Here is a 26,465-nt window from a genome sequence, read left to right on the forward strand (position 1 = left end):
CTATCACTGAGTTAAACACCTGTAATTCCATCCCTAACAATATTGTGGGTCGACTGACAGCACACGGACTGCAATGGATCAAAAAGGCAGCTTACCATCCCCTTCACAAGGGAAAATGGAGACAGGCAATAAATGCTGGTCTAGCAAATGATGCCCATGTCCCATGAGTGAATAAAATATGACACTCTGTGGTATCCCTGACCATGGTACAATGGAGGCAACATACATCCTGGAATCACATTTATAACCACAGAAACACCCACCGTTTTCCACGCTTCTTTCTTCTTGTATAGCTGATCTGCCTGTGGTGACACTGACCTGCCTATGACTGCATTCTTCTTAGGAGCCAAAACTGACACCAGTATGCAAAGTGAAAAACTGATTTATGAATGCGGTACTGCAAGAGTCCCCGAAACAAAATGCTTGGTTCTTTGGGTTCCCTGGCAGTCACCCATTCCTTACATGCCTGCACTCCCCTCAGCTGTGGTGTGATCACCTCTGTTACTGCACTATCCACGTAGCCTCCTGTCTCACCGTTGCACAACAGCGATTCCAGCATTTTTGGATGGTGATACTTCTTGCAAATATGTTCAACTTAAGACACGTGGTGCATCCATGACTTCCAACATTCCACAAATTGCATACTCTACACAAACAAGCTGTCTGCCATATTTTATACTGACTATTTAATATAAAAAGAGTGACTTAGTGTTACTCATGAATTGCTCCCTCCATTGTACTGAAGTTGGAGTAAAGACATAAATTTTAAAAGTCCCTCTTCCCCACTTCAGTTAACTTGCTATCAATTAAACTCTCTCTGTTTGAAATCTGGACTTCACTTGTATTCACATCTTTTGGACCTACAGTACAACAACTAGAATGAATTAGTTTACCAGTTAATTAGTCAGAACTCTCTAATTGAGCAAGCTTACTGTCTAGGACTGGAAAAAATCATACTTTCGTACCTTATTTTAATTCTTATCCCAATAGAAAGTTAAATGCCAACTACAAACCATACTTTTAGAAGCATATGATACTTAATAACTCACCAGTGGCCTAACTCACATGGCTTGAAATCTTCACTCCTGATACTGTCATTGTTTCTTTTGCCATTTACCTTACTTACATGTACTCTTGTTTTCGATCCTTCTATAAATGGGAAATGTATCTACTTTGTCCATGATTTTAAACACTTATTAAAGCCTCACACAGTTCTTCTCCCAGCAAAACGTCTATTCAATCTATATACGTAACTGAAGTTCCCCATTCCTGGAGGCATTTTCATGAATCTTTTCTGAATTCTCTCCAGTACGTTCACACCTTTCCTAAAGAAAGAGTAAAGGCAGATGATCACCCTGAAATTGCAGCATTTAAGAGGCATTTGGATGGGTATATGAATAGGAAGGGTTTAGAGGGATATGGGCCGGGTGATAGCAGATGGGACTTGATTGGGTTGGGATATCTGGTCGGCATGGACAGGTTGACCGAAGGGTCTGTTTCCATGCTGTACATCTCTATGACTCTATGAATGGCAGAGCAGTCTTAAGGAGCTGTATGGTTACTCCTGCTCCTATGTCAACTTTTTTTTTAAAGAGCTTCCTGTCAATTAGTCAACATTGAGGTGAAACTCTTTCTGCTACTAACTTGGCCATTTCTTCTGCAAGGTGAGATAATGGGGCTGCATCCTTGTGCAGGACAAGAAATCAGTCAGGGTTCTTATTCTAACAGATATCCAAAAACTCCTTGCTGCAATCTACAAATGGGTGTGTGTTGGGTGAGGATTGAGTTTAGCTGCACTGTTCTCACTTAGCCTGTCAACATTCTATATTTAGCTTCACACCCTTAGAAGGTAAGGTGAGAAAACTCAAAAAGTCCCTAATCTAGAAATTTTTATTGCATTACAACAGTATCTTTCTTATATGATTTTACACTGCAAAATGATTTCCAGCAACAAATAACTGAATTGAAATCGCCTTACCAATATAAAAACATAGAATTATTGAAATACACAACCATTCCATCAGTAACTTTTCAACATAATCACTCCAACATAACTTGCATTTGCAGCATTTGGAATTTATCTATCGTACTATTTTAAACGTTTTTCTTGAGAATTCCATGCCACTGGCAAGATTCCATTTATTGTCCAAATCTGGTTGCCATGAGAAAGTGGTGATAGGCTTTTCTCTTTGATAGACTATAGCTCCTTTGATGGAAGCATCTACTTGGTAAAGAACAGATTTACAAAAGCTATGCTGTGATTAATGGCCAGAAGTATGCTGCTGGTATCACTGTGGGTGCTTTACTGGGGAAAAGAGCAAGCTGAAATTTACATTACTTGCACTAGTCTGGGGGTTGGGACCATACACTTTATATTGTGTAGTCCCATGCAAATAGAATGATGCAGCCCCATATTTGCAATTCTCAACATGAAATGCAAATAAAAATTTAATCATTTTATTCACTGTATAACCAGTCCCCTCTGAGATGCCATAAGTACAAAAAAAACTGCTGAATCAGTACTATTGTCACTTATTGAACTTAGTCTTTTCCACATTAAAACACTAGATGTTAACGTGATTGTATTTCAAAAAGTGCCTGTATTTATACATCACATACTGAAGACGTTCTTCTTATGAGGTTATAATTCAACAAATGTGCAGAAGCAGAACAAGAACCATTTCTGCCAGATTTGTAAACAGTGCTAAATTTTCCTTCACTGAGCAATCAGCATAATTGCACCACATATTAGCCTGGCACACAAGGTCATACCACACAGAGTCAAAACATATAACACGACTGGGAGTCCAAAACAAAATTGGCAATTACAAAAATTCTTTCAGTTGCATAGAACAATTTCATACTATTTTTAAATATATTGAGTAATGATATAATCAAGGAGCAGGATATGAACAGCTGAAGCACTACTGAGTTAATTAATCCAGTTCCACAAAATTGAATCTACTATTCAAAGAAAGGAGCAAACAAATGGGCATTCACATTGATCATTTTTTTTGGTGGAAAGGGAGGGATGAAGAATCATCTTCAAATTTCTTACTCATTCCTGAGCACCACTGACAAAGCTAGTATTTATTATTCAACCCAAGTGCTCTGGAAAAGATAATGGTAAGTAGCTCTTGAAAACATGAAGTTGATAACAGTACTGTTAGAAAGGCAGTTCCAGGATGTTAACCCAATGTTCCTCAAGGGATGGTGATATAGTTCCAACATGTGCAGAGAGAGAAGAAGCTTGCATTTGGTGATGTTCCCATGCACCTGCTGCTCTCATTCTTCTAGGTGACAGAGATTTCAGATTGAAAAAGGTGCTGTTCCAGAACGTTGGCGAGTTGCTGCTGTGCATCTTTTGAATGGCACATTAAGCTTCCATTGTCAACCAGGGATGGAAGACTTGAACATTTCAGGTAGAAAATGGGAAATGGATTAAGTAGCTGCTTTATCTTTGACATTGTTGAACTTCTTGAATGGAGCTACACTCATCCTGGGAAGTGGGGAGCATCTCATCACATTCTTAATTTGTATATTATACATATAATACTATATTAAGTGGACATACTTTGGAGAGCTACTTGCTGGAGACATGATGCACTTGGGAACTTGCCGAGGAGCATATTTAATCTTTGATACTGAGAAAAGGGGGGTTTTGGGGACTAGGGAAGGGACAGTGAAGGCTGAGTGGAAATATTTAGGTGAACCAGAAACTTGAAATATTATCCATGTCTTTTAATACTCCAATGAATTTTCAATTCAATTATTCACATTGAGCTGTATGACACTTATGGATAATATGTTGATAATAAACAGATGTTTCAGTGTTTCTTGGAAACCAAGAAACACTGGAAGATCTGTTTATAATTAGCACTGCTGCTGTAACTTTTACTTACACTGATTACTTTAAGGCTGCAAGTCTGTCCCCTCATTTACAAGAATTACAAAGACTGAAAATTACAGGTAAAGGAACAAAATGTATGTATCATCTTTGCTATTTGTTCAATTGTTTTTATGGAAATAAGACATACATCAGCCCTGTGCCAAGTCTTCATGTATAATGCAATATTCCTGGCATCTTTCTCTTTTAAGTACTGCAGCAAAACTCCACCACCCATTAGGCAGACCATCCAAAATATTTTTCAATACAATATATGAACAAAACAGTTCCCTAAAGGAGTGGTCTGAATTTTAAGCAGAAGTGGATATCACATGCTTTTAATTATCTCATAGATGAGCTAGAAATTCTCTTTGTGAAGGTTTTCATTAAGTTTCCTCATGTCATTTCCAGAGGATTGCATTTTGTTTTGAAGACAAGGTGGTGGGTTAAATTCTGCACAAGATTCCAGAGATCTAAATGTTAAGTCAGGTTATAACAATGGGAGATGCACTTAAAATGCCAGTCTCTCATGACATTGTGGCGTCATTTGCTCCCAATCAGTTGCGACACTGTGCTGAATTATTGTCAGGTCAGAGCCCACTAAATACATAATTCAAACATTTACCCGATGATAACAAAAGAAGCTTGTTTCAGGTTAATGATGACTTTCATCAAAACCTGCCTGATTCCCTCTCCACATGCTGCCTAATTTGAGTATCTCCAGCATTTTCTTCTTTTATTTCAGGTTTCCAGCAACTGGATTATTTTGTTTCTCTATTATAGTTCCTTTCTCCATATTGTATCCAGTGCTAACAGGCAATTTTGAACTCTTTAATCCATTCTCTATAATATGTCAACTCCCACAAATAGCAGACTGAGAATGACAGATACAAATGTGTTGCTGGTCAAAGCACAGCAGGTTATGACAGATAATCTGCTTTTTCACGTTTATTGAGGGTAAGCAGAGGCCAAGACAGCAGAGATAAGTCTGCTGCTCTTCTTCAAAATAGTGACATGGAATCCTTTACATTCACTAAAGGGGACAGATGCTGACTTGTTTCAATAGGTCATCCAAAATACGATGCCTTTGACAGTGCTGCATACCTCAGTACTACACTTGAAAGTCGGCCTTGATTATGGTGCTGAAATCCAGCAGTGGGTGCCAAATCTACAAATGTTAGAATGGTGTGCATCTGGGCTCAGGATTAGGCTCACTGTGGTTTCAAATTTAGATTAAAATTTTGATCCAGAACCTCAATGCAATTGGCTAAGCTTGCAGACTACACCAGCAGCAGACCGGAGAAGTAGTGGAATTCAAGAAGATATAGGGCCAAACAAACAATGGTAAATTAATTTAATGCAGACAAGTGTAAAAAAAATTGCATATCAAAAGGAGAAATAAACAACGCATGAACGTTTTGGATAATGGGTCTAAACCTTAGCCTTTTTGGTTAACTGACAGTTTTAAATTTCTTGGAGGGTCTCTTGTCATGAGGCTTAGCAAGATTTCTTATCGTATCTTACCAAACTCATCTCTAACTATCGACCCTGCCCTCTCATCTAATCTCAGCTCCATCTTACCATGCACCCCTCCTAAAACTACCTGTAACTGCCAGGATATCCTGGAATTGACAGGTATCCCTGGTGGCAATGACATCTTTAAAAGACCATTATGCATCCCAATACATACCATTAGTCTGGACCTGCTCTGCATGGTTCCTGACATTTGACCGAAACATGCAACACAAGGGACAATTGGAAAGTAGTGGCCTGTGCAGGCACAAGAAGTCTTCCTCCCCCAGGACCAGAGAGGTCATGGCACAAGACTTTGCCATCCTGGTCTGAGGTTGCCCCACCCCATTAGCCATATGGAGGAACACAGAGCAACGTAGGATTGTCACTCTGCCAGCATTAAGTGTCATCATTTTCTCTATGATACCTCTCACACTACTGGAAACCGTTCCTGCCAACACGCATGCTCTAAACATTCACTATTGCCTGCACCTCTTCCCTTGCTTGCTCAAACCTTGCCAGCATGATCCATGCACACCCTTTGCGCTGCATACTCACTCGTTTGGGACACCTCCCCACATTCTTTTTTCTTTATTTTATTATTCATTCATTTGTTATTATTGCCTATTCCTAATTGCCCAGAGGGCAGTTAAGAGCCAACTACATTGCTGTGGGTCTGGAGTCACATAGGCCAAACCATTCTCAACAAATCGACAAAACATCTAATGATGACCATGAAGCCAATCTCCAGATTTTACTGAGTTCAAATTACACCATTTGCTGTGACGGGATTCGAATCCAGGTTCCCAGAACATTACCTGGGTCTCTGGATTAATACTGTGTATTAATACCACTAGGCCATTGCCTCTCTGCCAGATCAAGACCAGCCCCAGCAGGTGATTGGCATCAGCGACAGTAGCTGGATTACTGTGTCAGGAACTGTGACCAAAGTCAGTTCGCTTGACTTGACTGAGAACTGCTCATTACCATAACAAAAGGCCTGGCTTGTTACTCAACTAAGCAAGGCAATACTGCAGTACTACAAACCAAGTCAAGTATCTTTGGCTGAAGGGTGGGTACAAAAAGGCAACGAGTTTCCAGATAGGCTCAGATTAAGTGAGCATATGAGAGCAAGTAAACAGCCTGGAGACAGATCCTGGTCCAAACCACGAGCTGTATGAGTGTCTAAGTGCAATTTTTCCTTGCGCATTACAATGCCATTGCACCCAAAGTGTACCACTCAAGTACAGAAGCATCCAGTTAATGAATGGGGATGTGTCACAAAGATCCTTAGAGGGTAGTATATGCTGGATGCCAATTTCTATGGATGTGGGGTGTGTTGCCCATGAACAATACACAGAGATGTTGGCGTCTGGTGTCCATAGTGGGGGCCCTTTAGAGCAAATAGCGAGTTGAAATCACCAGATACTTGTTCTCCATGTTGAAAATTCTCAGCATCATCTGCTTAGGGCAGGTAATAGAATAATAAGCTGTTAATGATGTGATATGTGCAGTTAATAAGGTTATTAACAAGCAATAATCCTCCTTAATTGGCCAATCATCACTCTCCAGTTTTGACATCTGGCACTTTAATTAAAGGATGTAGTGACATTTAAAAAAACATGCAACAAGTTGTTCTCGACATCAGGATGCACGTTTCTCACAATAGCCTACGTTGTTCAGTCCCTAAAAGATGCATCCATGGTGAATTTTCCATTTTGAAAACATTTTTGCCTGAACAGAAATATCATAAAGTAAATTAGATAGAAGTGTTGACTGTTGAGCAACAAGGCTCACCATTGCTACTTCTGTGCACAAAAATATAATTTATGAATGACTACAATATTATTTCAAGTTTTCTGGGTGAATTCTGAATTACTCACGGTAATATCATTATCACTTTTCAGATGAGATCCTGAACTAAGATCTTGGTTCAATGTTTACCAGAAAGCAACTAACTGTAACGTGTGATTTTTAAGTGTGAGCCCGAGTGAGGTTTCTCATGTTGTATTCCAAAACTTGTCAGATTACCTATGCACCAGGGCTCTTTGTCACCCTGTTCATCCCATCCTCCTACTTGCAACTGGTGAAAGTATGTGCAATTGCCAGCATTTTGGTGTTAATGCCAGTTTTAAGGACCAGAGATGCATATGGTCAAGTGCTGCCTACCAGGATATGTCCTTCACTGTGGATGTTGTGGGAAAGTAACAAAATGAAACACAAAAAAATCCTAAAAGGACTGTGGATGCTGTCAATCAAAAATAAAAACAGAAGTTGCTGGAAAAGCTCAGTAGGTCTGGCGGCATCTGTGCAGAGAAATCAGTGTTAATGTTTCGGGTCCAGTGACCCTTCCTCAGAAGGATCCTGAGGAATTGTCACCGCATCAGAAGCGTTAACTCCGATTTCTCATCACAGATGCTGCCAGATTTGCTGAGCTTTTCCAGCAACTTCTGTTTTTGTTGTTGAAAATGAAACCCTTCTCAGGATACAAAATTGACACATACAACTGCACATTTGTAAAAGTCTATTTGATCACACAGGTACACAAGGACCTTAGCATCATCCTAAACTCAGAACTCTGTCTGAGGGAGTACTATTCTTTCTCCAGTGCTCAATGTAGCCTAACATCTTTTCATTGTTCAGTGTGGGATCATCACATTCTGGAAAGCCCTCAAACGGTTGAAAACCATTACTTTTATTCAGCCACAGCAAATGTGAGCAAAAAACAAAGAAGCTGCATTTGCTTCTGCGAACACAGGCTGGATCATTTTCTTTTCAGCACTAACAAATTCACCAATGAGTGATCACTGCACCCAGCTCATGTCTATTAGAACTGAGTATCAGTTAAGTCCTGCCTGCCTTGTTGTACCAAGTATGTACCTCCTCCCAAAGTCCTCATCTTCCTCCTTGAAAGCCAGCTCATCCTCTCCCAGCTCTTTCAAGTCCATCACATCCACTCTTTGCCTGTTTCAATTGTGCAGAGCACAGCATGCTAAAATTATGCAGCATACTTTCTGGACTTCACTATAAGACCATAAGACATAGGAGTGGAAGTAAGGCCATTCGGCCCATCGAGTCCACTCTGCCATTCAATCATGACTTATGGGCATTTCAACTCCACTTACCCGCATTCTCCCCATAGCCCTTAATTCCTTGTGACATCAAGAATTTATCAATCTCTGCATTGAAGACAGTTAGCGTCCCGGTCTCCAATGCACTCTGCGGCAATGAATTCCACAGGCCAACCACTCTCTGGCTGAAGAAATTTCTGTTCTAAATTTATCCCCTCTAATCCTAAGACTGTGTCCACGGTCCTATTCTCCTCGCCTAATGGAAACAATTTCCTAGCATCCACCCTTTCCAAACCATGTATTAATTTGTAAGTTTCGATTAGATCTCCCCTTAATCTTCTAAACTCCAATGAATACAATCCCAGGATCCTCAGCCGTTCCTCGTATGTTAGACCTACCATTGCAGGGATCATCCGAGTGAATCTCCGCTGGACACGCTCCAGTGCCAGTATGTCCTTCCTGAGGTGTGGGGACCAAAACTGGACACAGTACTCCAAATGGGGCCTAACCAGAGCTTTATAAAATCTCAGAAGCACAACGGTGCTTTTATGTTCCAACCCTCTTGAGATAAATGACAACATTGCATTTGCTTTCTTAATCACGGGACTCAACCTGCATGTTTACCTTTAGAGAATCCTCGACTAGCACTCTCAGATCCCTCTGTACTTTGGCTTTACGAATTTTCTCACCATTTAGAAAGTAGTCCATGCTTCTATTCTTTTTTCCAAAGTGCAAGACCTTGCATTTGCTCACATTGAATTCCATCAGCCATTTCCTGGACCACTCTCCCAAACTGTCTAGATCCTTCTGCAGCCTCCCCACTTCCTCAGTACTACCTGCCTGTCCACCTAACTTCGTATCATCGGCAAACCTCGCTAGAATGCCCCCAGTTCCTTCATCCAGATCATTAATATACAACGTGAACAGCTGCGGCCCCAACACTGAATCCTGCGGGACACCACTTGTCACCGGCTGCCATTCCAAAAAAGAACCTTTTATCCCAACTCTCTGCCTTCTGTCAGACAGCCAATCCTCAATCCATACCAGTAGCTCACCTCGAACACTATGGGCCCTCACCTTGCTCAGCAGCCTCCCATGTGGCACCTTATCAAAGGCCTTTTCGAAGTCTAGATAGACCACATCCACTGGGTTTCCCTGGTCTAACCCACTTGTCACCTCTTCATAGAATTCCAACAGGTTTGTCAGACACAACCTCCCCTTACTAAATCCATGTTGACTTGTTCTAATCCGACCCTGCTCTTCCAAGAATTTAGAAACCTCAACCTTAATGATGGATTCTAGAATTTTACCAACAACCGAGGTTAGGCTAATTGGCCTATAATTTTCCATCTTTTGTCTTGATCCTTTCTTGAACAAGGGGGTTACAACAGTGATCTTCCAATCATCTGGGACTTTCCCTGACTCCAGTGACTTTTGAAAGATCTCAACCAACGCCTCTGCTATTTCCTCAGCCACCTCCCTTAGAACTCTAGGATGTAGCCCATCAGGGCCAGGAAATTTATCAATTTTAAGACCTTTTAGATTTTCTAACACTTTCTCTTTTGTAATGGCAACCATACTCAACTCAGCCCCAACTCCCTTTAATTGTTGGGATATTACTCATGTCTTCCACTGTGTAGCCTGACGCAAAGTACTTGTTAAGGAAAGAGGAGAACTTATCTCCCATCACTAGGCTTCCAGCATCAGTTTGAAGTGGCCCAATGTCTACTTTTGCCTGTCGTTTGTTTCTTATGTATTGAAAGAAACGTTTACTATCATTTCTAATATTACTGGCTAGCCTACCTTCATATTTGATCCTCTCTTTCCTTACTTCTCTCTTTGTTATCCTCTGTTTGTTTTTGTAGCCTTCCCAATCTTCTGATTTCCCACTGCTCTTGGCCACTTTATAGGATCTCTCTTTTTCTTTAATACATTTCCTGACTTCCTTTGTCAGCCACGGCTGTCTAATCCCTCCCCGGATAATCTTTCTTTTCTTGGGGATGAACCTCTGTACAGTGTCCTCAATTATACTCACAAACTCCTGCCACTTTTGCTCTACTGTCTTCCCCGCTAGGCTCTGCTTCCAGTCTATTTTAGTCAGTTCCTCTCTCATGCCCTCATAATTACCTTTATTGAACTGTAACACCATTACATCCGATTTTGCATTCTCTCTTTCAAACTGCAGACTGAACTCTACCATATTATGGTCGCTGCTTCCTAAGTGTTCCCTTACTTTAAATTTTTTTATAAAGTCTGGTTCATTACATAGCACTAGGTCCAGAATAGCCTGCTCCCTTGTGGCTGTTCCAAAAAGCCATCCTGTAAGCATTCCATGAATTCCCTTTCTTTGAATCCACTGGCAACATTATTTACCCAGTCCACCTGCGTAATGAAGTCTCCCATGATCACCGTGACCTTGCCTTTCTGACATGCCTTCTCTATTTCCTGGTACCTGTTGCGACCCTGGTCCTGATCACTGTTAGGAGGTCTGTACATAACTCCCATTATGGTTTTTTTGCCTGTGTGGTTCCTCAATTCCACCCACACAGACTCCACATCATCCAACGCCATGTCATTCAGTGCCATAGATTTAATTTTGTTCTTAACTAACAAGGCAACCCCACCCCCTCTTGCCAACCTCCCTGTCTTTTCGCTATGTTTAACTGCTTGTCCTGACCCCGCCCCCCCCCCCCCATAACCACGTCTCCGTGATGCCTACACATCATAATCATTCATGATGATTTTGAGATGCCGGTGTTGGACTGGGGTGTACAAAGTTAAAAATCACAAAACACCAGGTGGTATAATCTAACAGGTTTAATTGGAAGCACACTAGCTTTCGGAGCGACGCTCTTTCATCAGGTGATTGTGGAGGGCTCGATCGTAACACAGAATTTATAGCAAAAAATTTGCAGCATGATGTAACTGAAATTATACATTGAAAAACTGATTGTCTGTTAAGCCTTTCATCTGTCAGAATACAGTGATAGTTTCACTTCTTTCATGTGTAAATCACAAACCCTTTTTTAAAAGTTGCATTCTCGGGTTAGCTGTTAACAATGGTGATAGCTAGACAATATGTTGAAGATGTTAGCCCCCGTGTTCTCTGTCTAGGACCTGATGTTTAGATTGATTCTAATCTTAAAAAGTGAGATAACAGAGTTTTACATAAATTCATGCAGTTTTTGAGCTCAGAGTTTTCCATGAATGCATGCAGTTTTTGAGCAAAGTGCAATGTAACTCTGCAAGTACAAATTCACCACACAAAATGTGCGCGCGCATGTGGGTCTTTGTCTATGTGTGCGTGTGTCTGTCTAGGGTGGGGTTTGAGAGTGTGAGAAAGTGTGTGTGTGTGTGTGTGTGCGCGTGCGTGTGTGGTGAGTGCAGAGTGTCTTGAGTCTGTGAGGGGGTGCATGTGAGAGTGCGGGAGTGTCTGTGTCTATAAAGGTGTGTGTGCACGCGTCTGTGTAGGAATGTGTGTGTGTCCGTGTGTGTGTAGGAATGTGCATGTGTAGGAGTGTGTGTGTGTGTGTGTGTGTGTGTGTGTGTGTGAGAGTAGGAATGTGCATGTGTAGGAATGTGTGTGTGTGTATGTAGGAGTGTGCGTGCGTGTGTGTGTAGGAGTGTGCGCGCGCGTGCGTGTGTAGGAGTGTGCTTGTGTGCACGCACAGGAGTGTGCGTGTGTGTATAGGAGTGTGCGTGTGTAGGAGTGTGCGTGTGCGCAGGAATGTGCATGTGTAGGAGTGTGTGTGTGTGTGTGTGCGCGCGTGTGTAGGAGTGTGTGTGCGTGCGTAGGAGAGTGTGTGTGGGGGGGGGGAAAATGTGTGTGTGTGTGTGTGGGGGGGGGAATGTATGTGTGTGTGGGGGAATGTGTGTGTGTGGGGGAATGTGTGTGTGTGTGTGGGGGGAATGTGTGTGTGTGTGTGTGGGGGGGAAATGTGTGTGTGTGTGTGTGTGTGGGGGGGAATGTGTGTGTGTGGGGGGGAATGTGTGTGTGTGTGTGTGTGGGAATGTGTGTGTGTGTGTGTGTGTGTGTGTGTGTGTGTGTGTGTGTGTGTGTGTGTGTGTGTGTAGGAATGTGTGTGTGTGTGTAGGAATGTGTGTGTGTGGGGGAATGCGTGTGTGGGGTGTAGAAATGTGTGTGTGTGTGTGTGGAGGAATGTGTGTGTGTGGAGGAATGTGTGTGTGTGGAGGAATGTGTGTGTGTGTGTGAGGGGTGTAGGAATGTGTGTGTGTGTGTGTGTGTGTGGAGGAATGTGTGTGTGTGTGGGGTGTAGGAATGTGTGTGTGTCGGGGAATGTGTGTGTGGGGTGTAGGAATGTGTGTGTGTGTGTGTAGGAATGTGTGTGTGTGTGTGTGTAGGAATGTGTGTGTGTGTGTGTGTGTATAGGAGTGTGTGTGTGTATAGGAGTGTGTGTGTGTGTGTGTGTAGGAATGTGCATGTGTAGGAGTGTGTGTGTGTGTGTATGTAGGAGTGTGCGTGCGTGTGTATGTAGGAGTGTGCGTGCGTGTGTGTGTAGGAGTGTGCGTGCGTGTGTGTGTAGGAGTGTGCGCGCGCGTGCGTGTGTAGGAGTGTGCTTGTGTGCACGCACAGGAGTGTGCGTGTGTGTGTAGGAGTGTGCGTGTGCGCAGGAATGTGCATGTGTAGGAGTGTGTGTGTGTGCATGTGTGCGTGTGTAGGAGTGTGTGTGTGTGCGTGGGGGAATGTGTGTGTGTGTGTATGTGTGCGGGGGGGAATGTGTGTGTGTGTGGGGGGGGAATGTGTGTGTGTGTGGGGGGGGGGGGAATGTGTGTGTGTGTGTGTGTGGGAATGTGTGTGTGTGTGTAGGAATGTGTGTGTGTGGGGGAATGTGTGTGTGGGGTGTAGAAATGTGTGTGTGTGTGTGTGTGTGTGTGTGTGTGTGTGTGTGTGTAAGAGTGTGTGTGTGGGAATGTGTGTGTGTGTGTGTGTGTGTGTAGGAATGTGTGTGTGTGGGGGAATGTGTGTGTGGGGTGTAGAAATGTGTGTGTGTGTGTGTGTGTGTGTGGAGGAATGTGTGTGTGTGTGGAGGAATGTGTGTGTGTGTGTGTGTGTGTGTGTGTGTGTGTGTGTGTGTGTGTGTGTGTGTGTATAGGAGTGTGTAGGAATGTGCATGTGTAGGAGTGTGCGTGTGTGTGTATGTAGGAGTGTGCGTGCGTGTGTATGTAGGAGTGTGCGCGCGCGTGCGTGTGTAGGAGTGTGCGCGCGCGTGCATGTGTAGGAGTGTGCGCGCGCGTGCGTGTGTAGGAGTGTGCGTGTGCGCAGGAATGTGCATGTGTAGGAGTGTGTGTGTGTGCATGTGTAGGAGTGTGTGTGTGTGCGTGGGGGAATGTGTGTGTGTGTGTGTGTGTGTGCGGGGGGGAATGTGTGTGTGTGTGGGGGGGGAATGTGTGTGTGTGTGGGGGGGGGGGAATGTGTGTGTGTGTGTGTGTGGGAATGTGTGTGTGTGTGTGTGTGTAGGAATGTGTGTGTGTGGGGTGTAGAAATGTGTGTGTGTGTGTGTGTGTGTGTGAAAGAGTGTGTGTGTGTGTGTGGGAATGTGTGTGTGTGTGTGTGTGTGTGTGTGTGGGGGAATGTGTGTGTGGGGTGTAGAAATGTGTGTGTGTGTGTGTGTGTGTGTGTGTGTGTGTAAGAGTGTGTGTGTGTGTGGAGGAGTGTGTGTGTGTGGAGGAGTGTGTGTGTGTGGAGGAATGTGTGTGCGTGTGGAGGAATGTGTGTGCGTGTGGAGGAATGTGTGTGTGTGTGGGTGTGTGTGTGTGTGGGGTGTAGGAATGTGTGTGTGGGGGAATGTGTGTGTGGGGTATGGGAATGTGTGTGTGTGTGGAGGAATGTGTGTGTGTGTGTGTGTGTGGGGAGGAATGTGTGTGTGTGGAGGAATGTGTGTGTGTGTGTGTGGGGGGTGTAGGAATGTGTGTGCGTGTGTGTGGAGGAATGTGTGTGTGGGGGAATGTGTGTGTGGGGTATGGGAATGTGTGTGTGTGTGGAGGAATGTGTGTGTGTGTGTGTGTGTGTGGGGAGGAATGTGTGTGTGTGGAGGAATGTGTGTGTGTGTGTGTGGGGGGTGTAGGAATGTGTGTGCGTGTGTGTGGAGGAATGTGTGTGTAGGAATGTGTGTGTGGAGGAATGTGTGTGCGTGTGGAGGAATGTATGTGTAGTGCAATGGTGATCACCTGTAATGTGACATGAACCCAAGGTCCCGGTTGGGGCCCCTCCCTATGGGTACCGAAGTTAGCTATCAGCCTCTGCTTGGCCACTTTTCCCTGCTGCCTGTCCCGAAGTCCACCTTGGAGGATGGTCACCCGAAGGTCCGAGGCTGAATGTCCTGGACCACTGAAGTGTTCCCCAACTGGGAGGGAACCCTCCTGTCTGTTGATTGTTGTGCGGTGCCCATTCATCCGTTGTCGTAGCTTTTGCTCGGTTTCCCCAATGTACCATGCCTCCGGGCATCCTTGCCTGCAACGTGTAAGATCGACAACGTTGGCTGAGTCATGAGAGTACCTGCCATGTACAAGGTGGGAGGTGTTCCACATGTAATAGTGGTATCTATGTCCACAATCTGACACGTCTTGCAGCGTTCACTGTGACAGGGTTGTATGGAGTTGTCCTGAGAGCCGGGCAGTTTGCTACGAACAATGATCTGTTTAAGGTTGGGCAGTTATTTAAAGGCAAGTAGTGGAGGTGTGGGGAAGGTCTTGGTGAGGTGCTCATCCTCATTGATAATGTGTTGCAGGTCACAAAGAACATAGCGTAATTTTTCAGCACCTGGGAAGTACTGAACAACAAAGGGTACCCTGTCAGTTGCAGCACGTGTCTGTCTCCTGAGGAGGTCATTACGGTTCCTTGCTGTGACACGTCGGAACTGGCGGTCGATGAGTTGGGCATCGTACCCCGTTCTTGAAGGCATCCAGGTTTCCATCACGTTCCTCCTCATCTGAGCAGATTTGGTGTATGTGTAGGGGTTGCCCATAGGGAATGGCTGTTTTAATATGTTTTGTGTGGAAGTTGGAGAACTGTTGCATTGTGAGGTTGTCTGTGGGTTTGCGGTAGAGTGTGGTGGTGAGGTGTCCGCCTTTGATGAGACGCATGTGTCTAAGAATGAGACAGACAGTCGAGAGTAGTCCATGGTGAGTTTGATGGTGAGATGAAACTTATTGATGTCACTGCGTAGTTTTATCAGTGACTCCTCGCCATGGATCCAGAGGAAGAAAATGTCATTAATGTACCTGGTGTCATTCCTGCATAGAGAAGAAATCTTGTTCGAACCGGTGCATAAAAATGTTGGCAGATTGGGATGCAAATTTGGTCCCCATGGCTGTTCCGTGTGGCTGGATGAAGAATTGGTTGTCAAAGGTGAAGACGTTATGATTGAGGATAAAGCGGATGAGTTGTAAGATGGTGTTTGGAGATTGGCAGTTGTTGGCGTTGAGTACTGAGGTTGCCTTGTGGGGGATGCTGGTGTAGAGTGCAGAAACATCCATTGTGACGAGGAATGTTCCCGGTTCGACTGGTCCGTGGGTGCTGAGTTTCTGTAAGAAATCCGTAGTGTCGCGACAGAAGCTGGAGATCCCCTGTACAATAGGTTTCAAGATGCCTTCCACATAGCCAGAAAGATTCTCACATCGGGTCCCATTGCCCGACACAATAGGAGGTCCCGGTGTGTTGGCTTTGTGTACCTTTGGAAGGCAGTAGAAGTCACCTACACGAGAAGTACATGGGATGAGGGCGCGTAGGGAACTCTGAAGGACTGGATCCAAAGTTCTGATCAGTGTGTTTAATTCTCAGGTGTGTTCTTTGGTCGGATAAGCTGTGAGTTGCCTGTAGTGTTCCTGGTTGTTCAGTTGCCGGTACACTTCCTTGCAGTAATCTGTTCTATTCTGAATGACAATGGCGCCTCCTTTATCTGCTGGTTTGATGACAATGTTGTCATTAGTTTTGAGAGCCTGGATGGCATTGCGTTGTGAACGGGTGATGTTTTGCTCTACCTTGTGGGTACGGCTGATGAATCTGACATCTATATATTTCCTGACAGTTTGAGCATACATGTCAAGTCCAGGGCAGCGACCCTCCGGTGGGGTCCATATTGATACCTTCTTTAGTCGCTCCTCTACAGATCCCTGTGATGACTGTTCTAGTTCATCAGTGGGCTCAGTGGGATCACTGCCGGCACCTTGAAAGAATTCCCGGAGTCTCATTCGTCTGATGAACTCCTCTGTGTCTGCTGCCAGAACCAACGGGTCCATTTTGATGGTGGGGCAGAACTTGAGACCCCTACTCAGGACTTCAATCTCTCCCGGTCGAAGGGTGTGGTCCGATAAGTTGACAATACACTTCCCCGCAGTGATAATGTTGTCTACTGTGGTTCCAGGGCGGGCTTTGCTATTACTGGTAAGAATGCCAAGCTTCTCCAGTTTTTTTGTTCTTGGCGTGCACGTACGTGGTGTAGTTTTGTCGCCTTTTCTGTTTGGCAATGTCACGTAATTGTACTGATGTATCCTCTGTGCAGGCTGAGAGTGTGGACTCCATCTGAATTTCAAGGTTGTGGCGCCTGCTGTAGAGTTGGTGCACGATGACCTGTGCCATTAGTTCATCTGCTTTGTTACGAATGCTACGAGCATTCAGGTAAAGTGCCTTAATGCTAACTTTCTTATCATTAGACATATTGGAAGTCATAAAATGTCCTAAGTTATCCTTCCTTTTTGCTGCATTCCCAGTCTCCCTCAAGTTTAAATCCACCTGCACACATGCTATCCTGCTGCTTATCTTTCCTTTTAACTCCATACTCCCTGTCGCTTTCACTTTCCCTTCCCCCCAACTCAGAAGTTTAAAGTCCTACTGACCACCCTATTTATGCTCTTCGCTTAAACATTGGTACCTGATCGGTTCAGGTGGAGACCGTCCCAACAGTACAGATCCCCCCCGGTTCCAAAACTGATGCCAATGCTCCATGAAGTGGAATCCCTCTTTCCCACACCAATCCCTTAGCCACGTGTTTACTACATGGCATTCCCCCCACCCCAGACCTAGTCAAGCATCAGAAGCATAACTTTACTGGGCCTTTCGTCTGTTCCACAATGGCCTTGGTTAAAAAATGGGTTTCTTTGTACCTGCACTCAGTTATGGGTTTATGTAATGACATCATCAGCCATGCTTGCAGAAAATAGCCTTGATTACCCAGTAATGATAGAACAAAGAATAAAGAAAATTTACAACCCAGGAACAGACCCTTCGGCCCTCCAAACCTGAGCCGATCCAAGTGTACTGTCTAAACCTGTCTGTCAATTCTCACCTTGAAAACATGACCTCTCGTTATTAAATCCTTCACCCTGGAAAAAAAAGCTTGTCTCTATCCATCCTGTCTATATCCTTCATGATTTTGTAAACCTCAATCAGGTCCCCCCTCAATCTCCTTTTTTCTAATGAAAACAAACCTAACCTACTCAACCTCTCTTCATAGCTAGCACCTTCCATACCAGGCAACATCCTTGTAAACCTTTTCTGCACCCTCTCCAAAGCATCCACATCCTTTTGGCAATATGGCGACCAGAACTGTACACAGTATTCTAAATGCGCTGAACCAATGTCTTGTACAATTTTAACACGACTTGCCAGCTCTTATACTCAATACTCCGTCCAATGAAGGCAAGCATACTATATGCCTTCTTGACCACTCTATGCACCTGTGCAGCAACCTTCAGGGTACAATGGACCTGCACTCCCAGATCTCTCTACCCATCAACTTTTCCCAAAGCTCTTCCGTTTATTTTATAATTCACTCTAGAATTAGTCTTGCCTTAATGCATCACCTCACGTTTGTCTGGATTGAAATCCATCTGCCATGTTTCCGCCCAACTCTCCAATCTATCTATATCCTCCTGTATTCTCTGACAGTCCCTTATGCTTTCTGCTACTCCACCAATCTTCGGGTCATCTGCAAACTTGCTGATCATACCAACAGTGCCCTCTTCCAGATCATTTATGTACATTACAAACAAGTGGCCCCAACACTGACCCCTGTGGAACACTACTGGTCCCTTTCTCCATTTCAAGAAACTCCCTTCAGCTACTACTCTGTCTCCTGTTGCTCAACCAATTCTTTATCCACCTAGCTATAACACCCTGCACACCATGTGTCTTCATTTTCTCCATTAGTCTACCATGGGGAATCTTATCAAACACCTTACTAAAGCCCAAGTATATGACACCAACAGCCGTTCCTTTATATATCAACTTGGTCACTTCCTTGAAGAACTCTTAACTTGGTAAGGCATGATCTCCCCCACACAAAACCATGTTGCCTACACTGATAAGCCCATTCTTTTCTAAATATAAATAAATCCTATCACTCAGTACCCTCTCCAGCAACTTTCCTACCACTGATGTCAGGCTCACTGGTCTGTAGTTACCCAGAATATCCCTACTACCCTTCTTGCATAGGGGGACAACATGAGCAACCTTCCAGTCCTCCGACACTTCGCCTGTATTTAAGGATGCCACAAAGATAGGTGCCAAGACCCCAGCTATTTCCTCTCTCGTCTCCCTCAGCAACTTGGGATAGATCCTATCCGGTCCTGGGGGTTTGTCCACCTTAATAACCTCTAGCCTACCCAACACATCTTTTCTACTTATGTCAACTTGATCTAGACTAATCAAACTTCTATCTCTAATCTCAACATTCATCATGTTCCTCTCTTCAGTGAACACTGATGCGAAGTAATCATTCAGAATTTCACCCATTCTCTCTGGCTCGACACACAGCCTTCCTTCGTTATCCTTTAGTGGACCAATCCTTTCTCTAGCTACCCACCTGCTTCTTATACAAGAATAAAATGCTTTGGGATTCTCCTTAATTCTGCTTGCTAAAGCTATTTCATGACCCCTTTTAGCCCGCGTGATTCCTCGTTTAAGACTTGTCCTATTCTTCCAATATTCCTCCAGGGCCCGTTCTGTTCTTAGCTGCCTACACCTTATGTACACTTCCTTTTTCCTCTTGGCTAGTTATACAATTTCTCCTGTCATCCACTGTTCACGAATCTTGTCCTTCCTATCCTTTGCCTTCAACGGGACATGCCTATCCTGCACTATCTTTGAAAGCCTCCCACATATCAAACGTGGACTTCCCTTCAAATAGCTGTGTCAAATCCACATTTCCGAGCTCCTGCCTAATTTTGATATAATTGGCCTTGGCCCAGTTTAGTACTCTTCCCTCAGGGCCACTCTCATCTTTATCTAAGAGTATTCTAAAACTTAGAATTGTGGTCACAGTTCCAAAGAAATCCCCCACCTCAACATCTACCACCTGTCCTGGCTCGTTCCCCAGTACCAGGTCCAATATGGCCCCTTCCCTCGTTGGACTATTGACATACTGCTCTAGAAAACTCTCCTGGACGATTCTTACAAATTCTACCTCATCCAGACCTCTGACGCTAAGTGTATCCCAGTCATTGTTGGGAAAATTAAAATCTCCCATCACCACTACCCTTTTGCCACTACATCTTTCCATAATCTATTTGTTCTACCTCACGGTCACTGTTGGGAGGCCTGTAATACAGCCCCAACAATGCAACTGCACCCTTATTTTTCAGTTCCACCCATAATGACTCACTACCCAAGACCTCCAGCCGTGATATCATCCCTAACCAGCAATGCAACTCCACCCCCTCCCCCCTTTTACTTCCCTCCCTGTCCTGTCTATATCCTGGAACATTTAGTTGCCCATCACACCCTTCCTTCAACCAAGTCTCTGTGATTGCAATAACGTCATACTCCCAGGCATCAATCCAAGCCCTAAGTTCATCTACCTTACACGCCTTACATTAAAGTAGATATTTCAGGCCACCAGTTCTTTTGCGCTCATGTGCTCTCTGCCTACTCTTCCCTTTATTAATGCTATCTTCATGATTCTTACAGTCTCTAGTCTCCAACTTGCTGCCTACTTGTTTTCTCTTCTGGTTCCCAGCCCCCTGCCACATTAGTTTAAAACCTCCCCAAAAGCAGTAGCAAAACTCCCCCAAGGACATTGGTTCCGGTCTGGTTCAGATGTAGATCATCCATTTTGCAATAGTTCCACCTTCCCCAGAACCTGTCCCAATGTCCAACAAATCTGAACCCCTCCCTCCTATACCATCTCTCAAGCCATGTGTCCATCCTGCCTATTTTTCCCGTTTGAATACTGGCTAGCACACGGCACTGATAATAATCTCGAGATCAATACCTTTGAGGTCCTCCTCTTTGGCTTCTCTCCGAGCTCCCTGAATTCTTCTTTCAGGACCTCATCTCGCTTTCTATCTATACCGTTGGTGTCTATATGCACCAAGACAACTGACTGTTCACCCTCCCCTTTCAGAATGCTCTGCAGCTGATCTTCGATGATCCAGCCCTCATCAGTTTAGCATATTCCTTCATTCAGTGGACAGAAGGGGCCATGGAAAGCCTAGCACAGAAACCTTATTCCAATAAATGCAGTACAAGTGATGTCACATAAATGCAATAGATGATTTTACTGGCTGCATGATTACTGATACCATGTCCGTTCCATGCCTTTGTGCAACCAATGAAATCTTGGACTGTTTGTGAACAGTGAGTGGCCCATTGACGTCACTTTTAAGGATGCATGTGATTACTTCTGCTTGACAGATATGACAATCTTCAACCTACACTGACAAATGACATGGCCAAGATTGCTTGCTACCAGGATTTATATTGTACACAATTGGTCAGGTGCTTCAATCTGTAATGTGAAAGTTCATGACTAATGCAATTGCTCAGAAAAGAAACACTTAATCCACCCACTCTGGGGGCAGTCACAGCCATTTTCTACTTCCAGTGCAAATTTGTGATTCAGATGAGTGTGGAAGGCAATTTAGGTCATGCTTGGTGCAATTACTCACAAGCTCAGCCTGGTAAGCAAGCAGTCTCCAAAATCTCTGTTTCTTTCTTCTAGTGTACTTGATCATGCCCATCAGTAATGAGCTTACACGGTCCTCTATTCACATCTGAATTACATTATTTTCTAATATTACTCCCCGACCCCACAACACTATAGCTTAGCAATAGCACTGTATGATGCTAACCCCTGCCATCAAAGTCAGGGTGGTTGTAAGCACTTCTGAACTTCCATCCCTCCAAGACTAACCCATGTCCTCCAATGTATTATTGACTCTTCTCATGGCCACCCAACTCATACATCGAGTTTTCCTGGTTCACAATTTTTCTCCTCTCTGCATATTGGCTCCAATCCCCACCACTGACTTCTCTAATGTCCCTATAACAGCAATGGCCCAGAGTTTATTAAAGAGGCAGAGAAAGGATTAATGAGGGTAATGCTGTTGAGATGGTTCCGTGGAATTCCAGATGATGTTCAATAATATGCCATGCAATAGACTTGTGAAACAATTAGATCTTATGGAATGAAAGGGACAGTAGCAAAGTACATGTAGTTACAAAATTAACTGGATGACAAGAAACCAAAAAGTAATGACCATCAGAAATTTTTCAGGCTAGAGAAAAGCCTGCAGTGGAGCCAGGGCTTGATATTAGAATTCTTGCTTTTCTTGGTATACAGTAATGATCTAGAATTTGGTGACCAAGGGGCAATTTAAAAGTCTGCAGATGATATGAAACGTTGAAGCACTGTAAACTGTGAGAACAACGTACAGCTTTGAAAGGATATAAACAAGTTGGTGACATGGATGGATTGATGGCAGATAAAGTTCAATGCAGAGAAGTATGGGATGAGACACTTTGGCAAGGAAAACATGGTCACACAATGTAAATTAAGGTGTAAAGAGGTTTCAGGAACAGAAAGATCTTGATGCACATGTGCAGAGTTCACGGAAACTGGCAGGACAGATGGAGAGAGCAGTCAATTATCATGGGTTTTACGAATAGAAGTATATAGTATAAGAGCAAGGAGGTGATGTTGAACTTGGATAACTCACTTATTAGGGCTCAGCAGAAATATTGTGTACATTTCTTGGTGCCACATTTTTGGAAAGCTGTGAATGCACTGGACAGATAATACAGAAGAGATTTAGAAGAATCGTTCCAGTATTGAGAAACTTTAGTTATGAAGATAGATCAGAGAAGTTTTGACTGTTCTTCTTGGAAAGAAGTATGCCAAGAGGAAATCTTTGGAAGTTTTAACATCATAAGAGGGCTAGATGGAGTAGTTAGGGAGAATTTGTTCATCCTTGTAAAAGGATCAAGAATGAGACAGCATATATTTAAAGCGAATTGCAAAAGAAGCAAATGTGATGTACACATGGAGTGATTCAGGTCTGAAATGTACTGCCTGGAAATATGGTAGAGACAGGTTCAACTGAGGAATTCAGGCAGACACTTGATGACTATTCAGATAGAAAAAATGTGCAAGGGTGTGGGAAAGAGGCAAGACATGGGCACTAAATCATGATGCTCCCTTAAACAGTCAGTATAGGCACAACAGATTGAACGACCTCCTTCTCAGCCATAACACTTTGTGATTCTGACAAACCTCTCCAGTCTTATTTAGCTGACCCTCCGGTTTGAACGTGATCCACATCCCAAGCAGATTTGGACAAACTGCTCCATCTGTTCAGTGGATAGAGTGATCTCGGTGCAATACCCCAAATGAATAACCGTGAATCCTCAGACCAATTAAACAAACTCGCAAGACTGACTGTGGCCCACTCTGTGAACTGTAGTGACATACACCAATCACCCAAAGCAGCTGACTTAATATGTCCAGGCCTCTGGACTTGTATCAGACACTATGCCACAACTGCTGACTGAATGTTTTTCTTAGTTTCACGAAGGGTTACTTCCTTTAGATTTTGAGTCATGCTCATTTGATTGAAGCACATGCAGAAGGTTTGCCATGGACTTTACTGGCACAGGGTGTAGATACAAGATTGATGTAGCATTGTACCATACAGCAACATGTCCACTCCCCTGAACTGATGACTGCTGGTAGCCATGACAGGATGCCTGGATTTAGTTTCTCACTAAACAGCAAAGCAAGACTGAAGTACTGTGAGAGACTTTAAGCTCTAAGTGACAGCAAAACATGAAAAGGCATGGCAGGAAAGCTGTGAGGATCCAAGGATGCACAAAGTTGTTGAGCACTAAGACAGCAAACAAGACGACCCAAGACGCACTCTATTCCAATCCACGACTTGTATTACTATCCCTGCACGTAAAATGCCCTGGCAGCAATATTATAATGATACGTGCCAGTGTGCTTCAAAGTGCAGCATTGAAGTATTGAACAATATTACAAGTGGGTCAAAGTTGTGCCATGAGTATGCAGTGAGGTTGATGTGTGCCCTACGCCAGTGTCCATAGACAGGGGATGCAGGTAACCCTGCCTATGGAGCTTACTCCAAGATGTTTGTGACTGTTGTCCAAGATGGAGGCTAGAAGAGCAAGCAGCGAGCTGGAGTTGCCAGGTCTGGCTTTCACTCTGACTTTATGTTAGGAATTGTCACCATCTAGTTTCTATCCAAAAGCTCAGAGAATGGGAACCTGTACATCAATGAGGCAAGATTAGATAATAATGACATGTATAGAAATGGCTGTAACAGATCTCTCGCCACTCACTAGTAAGATTCTCATCTTGCTGGAGTGGCAGCAATTTAGTAGGAGCCCAGAATAGTCCACAACCCCAGGCTAATGTTCTGAAGACATTAGTCTGAATCCCATCATGTCAATTAGTGAAATTTAAATTCAATAAAAATCTGGAAGCAAAAAGCTAGTATAATGGAGAAGTAACCACTGTCAATTGTCATATAAAAAAAAATCCATTTGTTTCGCTAATATGCTTTTGGGAAGGAAATCTACCATCCTTACCTGGCCTACATGTGACCTGGCCTCAGCAATGTGGCTGACTCTGAACTGTCCTTGGACAAATAGGGATGGGCAATAAATACTGGAACCTAGCCAGCAATGGTTACATCCCTTAAGCAGAATTTTTAAAAAACACATCAGAGAATATATGTGTAACAACCCATTTGATAAAGTGTACACTTGAACTGCACTGCTCCAGGGATCATCACAAAATTTAGATTTAATAAAATTACACAGAGTTCCCCAGTTTATGTGCCTGATGGACTGAGGTTAACAGCAAACATTGACAAGCTTTCTGTGCTTAACATGAGCTCTACTTATTGCAAATAAATAAAATATTAATCACAGGCAAGCAAAGATATGAATTAGCAACATATAAAACCACTAGCTAAAACTCTAACATCACACACACATACATACATACATACAGAACATGCAAACAAACAAATATGGATAACACAAGCAGAGGAAAAGATACCAGGAAAGCAGTTCAACAGCACCAGTCAAAAGAATGCAATGACATCCCTTTGGCTTGTTCCAAGTCCTTTTGATCTTGGATTTCCTTATTTCCAAATCCTTTCAGTTTCTGGCTGAAGATACAGGGCAGTTGGCCACCTTCCCACTGTACCTACTCCCCCACCCCCTACCACACATAATGATTATGTTCCTAAATTAGTCATTCAGTGGGAAGGATAAATTCTGCCATTAAATCTGGGGAATTTAAATACTGGGAAATGAATTTATGTACAATATGAGTGTTTCAAATAGGTAACGTTTTCACAGCTGCACCCTAATAAGCATAGAGAACCAGTTTGTCTATGAATCATACTGGGCAATTTGAGTAGTGTGCCTCTTCTGGGGAAAAAAAACATGATTGTCTCAAAGGACTGCCTAAGTAGTAGGGAAAGGTATTTGAATAGGTAATGACTTTCTTCCATTCCAGATTTATAAATCCTGTGGTGACGAAACATTTCATTACTAGATTTGCATACCCTGCCACGGATGGGCAAATGATGTAGGCAGTCCCAGGAGCAAGGGATATTAGAATTTTCACATGCTTTTTCTGCTGTTTGAGTTTGGCCTCCACCTGGGCCTACAAACATATGAATTAGGAGCAGAAGTTGGCCATTTGGCAGTCCAATCCTGTTCCACCAATAAGATTATGCTCCAAATTCCACATTCCCATGTATCCCCAATAGCCTGTAATTACCTTGCCGAGCAAGAATCTATTTGCCTCTACCTTAAAAATATTCACTGACACCACCTCCAGTATCTTCTGAGGTACGGGTCCACAACTAAACAAGCCTTTGACAGAAATTATTTTCCCTCATCTCTATCCTAAAAATGAAACCACCATTTTAAAACCAAAAGAACTGTGGTTGCTGTAAATAAAAAAACAGAAGTTCCAAGAAAAGCTCAGCAGGTCTGGCAGCATCTGTGAAGAAAAATTAGAGTTAACATTTCGGGCCTGGTAACCCTTCCTCAGAACACCAATTTTAAAACATTATCACCAACTTCTGGACTCATCCACAAAGTAAACATCCTTCTCACATCCACCTTAACACAATCATTAAGGATCTTATAAACTTCAACTAGTCAGTACTTGCTTTGTTGAACTCTGGTGAAAACAAGCCCATCCTGTGCAATCTTTCTTCATCATTCAACCTGCTAATTTCAGGTGTCAATCCAGTAAACCTCATGTGAACTGTTTTCAATGCATTTACATTATTCATTAAACAGAGTCTAAACTATAAAGTACAAGCGATGTGGTCTCACAACTGCCCTGTATAACTGAGGCATAGAATCCCTACCTTTCTTTGCTCAATTTCTTGCATAATAAATGCAGGTGTTTTGATGAAGACAACAACTAATTTAATTCATTTAAATATGCTTCTAAACAGGATGACACCTCTGCTTCAAGCTGTCTTGTGTAATTAATACAAATAGGTTGAGCATCTGAACTTGCTGAACTTTTCTGCCTTCAATAGAGTAAGAAATCCACTTTTAATTCTGTCCAAATAACACATTTCCCTCGCCCCAGGAGAACAAAATTATGTCACATAATAAACTGAATGCTTTTTCCCTAACATGGAATATTTATCCATACAATACAAATGTTTCCAGCCATATACCAGTCAAACTGTTTAATGATATA

At 43.3% G+C, this 26,465-nt stretch overlaps 1 protein-coding gene across 2 annotated transcripts in view; it reads right to left on the minus strand.

Moving 5' to 3' along the window:
• prkd3 (protein kinase D3) overlaps positions 1-26,465 on the minus strand; it is a 421,244-nt gene that overhangs the window by 184,816 nt on the left and 209,963 nt on the right. The gene's annotated exons all lie outside the window — the stretch shown is intronic.

Source organism: Hemiscyllium ocellatum, chromosome 10 (genome assembly GCF_020745735.1).
Source record: "Hemiscyllium ocellatum isolate sHemOce1 chromosome 10, sHemOce1.pat.X.cur, whole genome shotgun sequence".
NCBI classification, from domain to species: Eukaryota; Metazoa; Chordata; class Chondrichthyes; order Orectolobiformes; family Hemiscylliidae; genus Hemiscyllium; species Hemiscyllium ocellatum.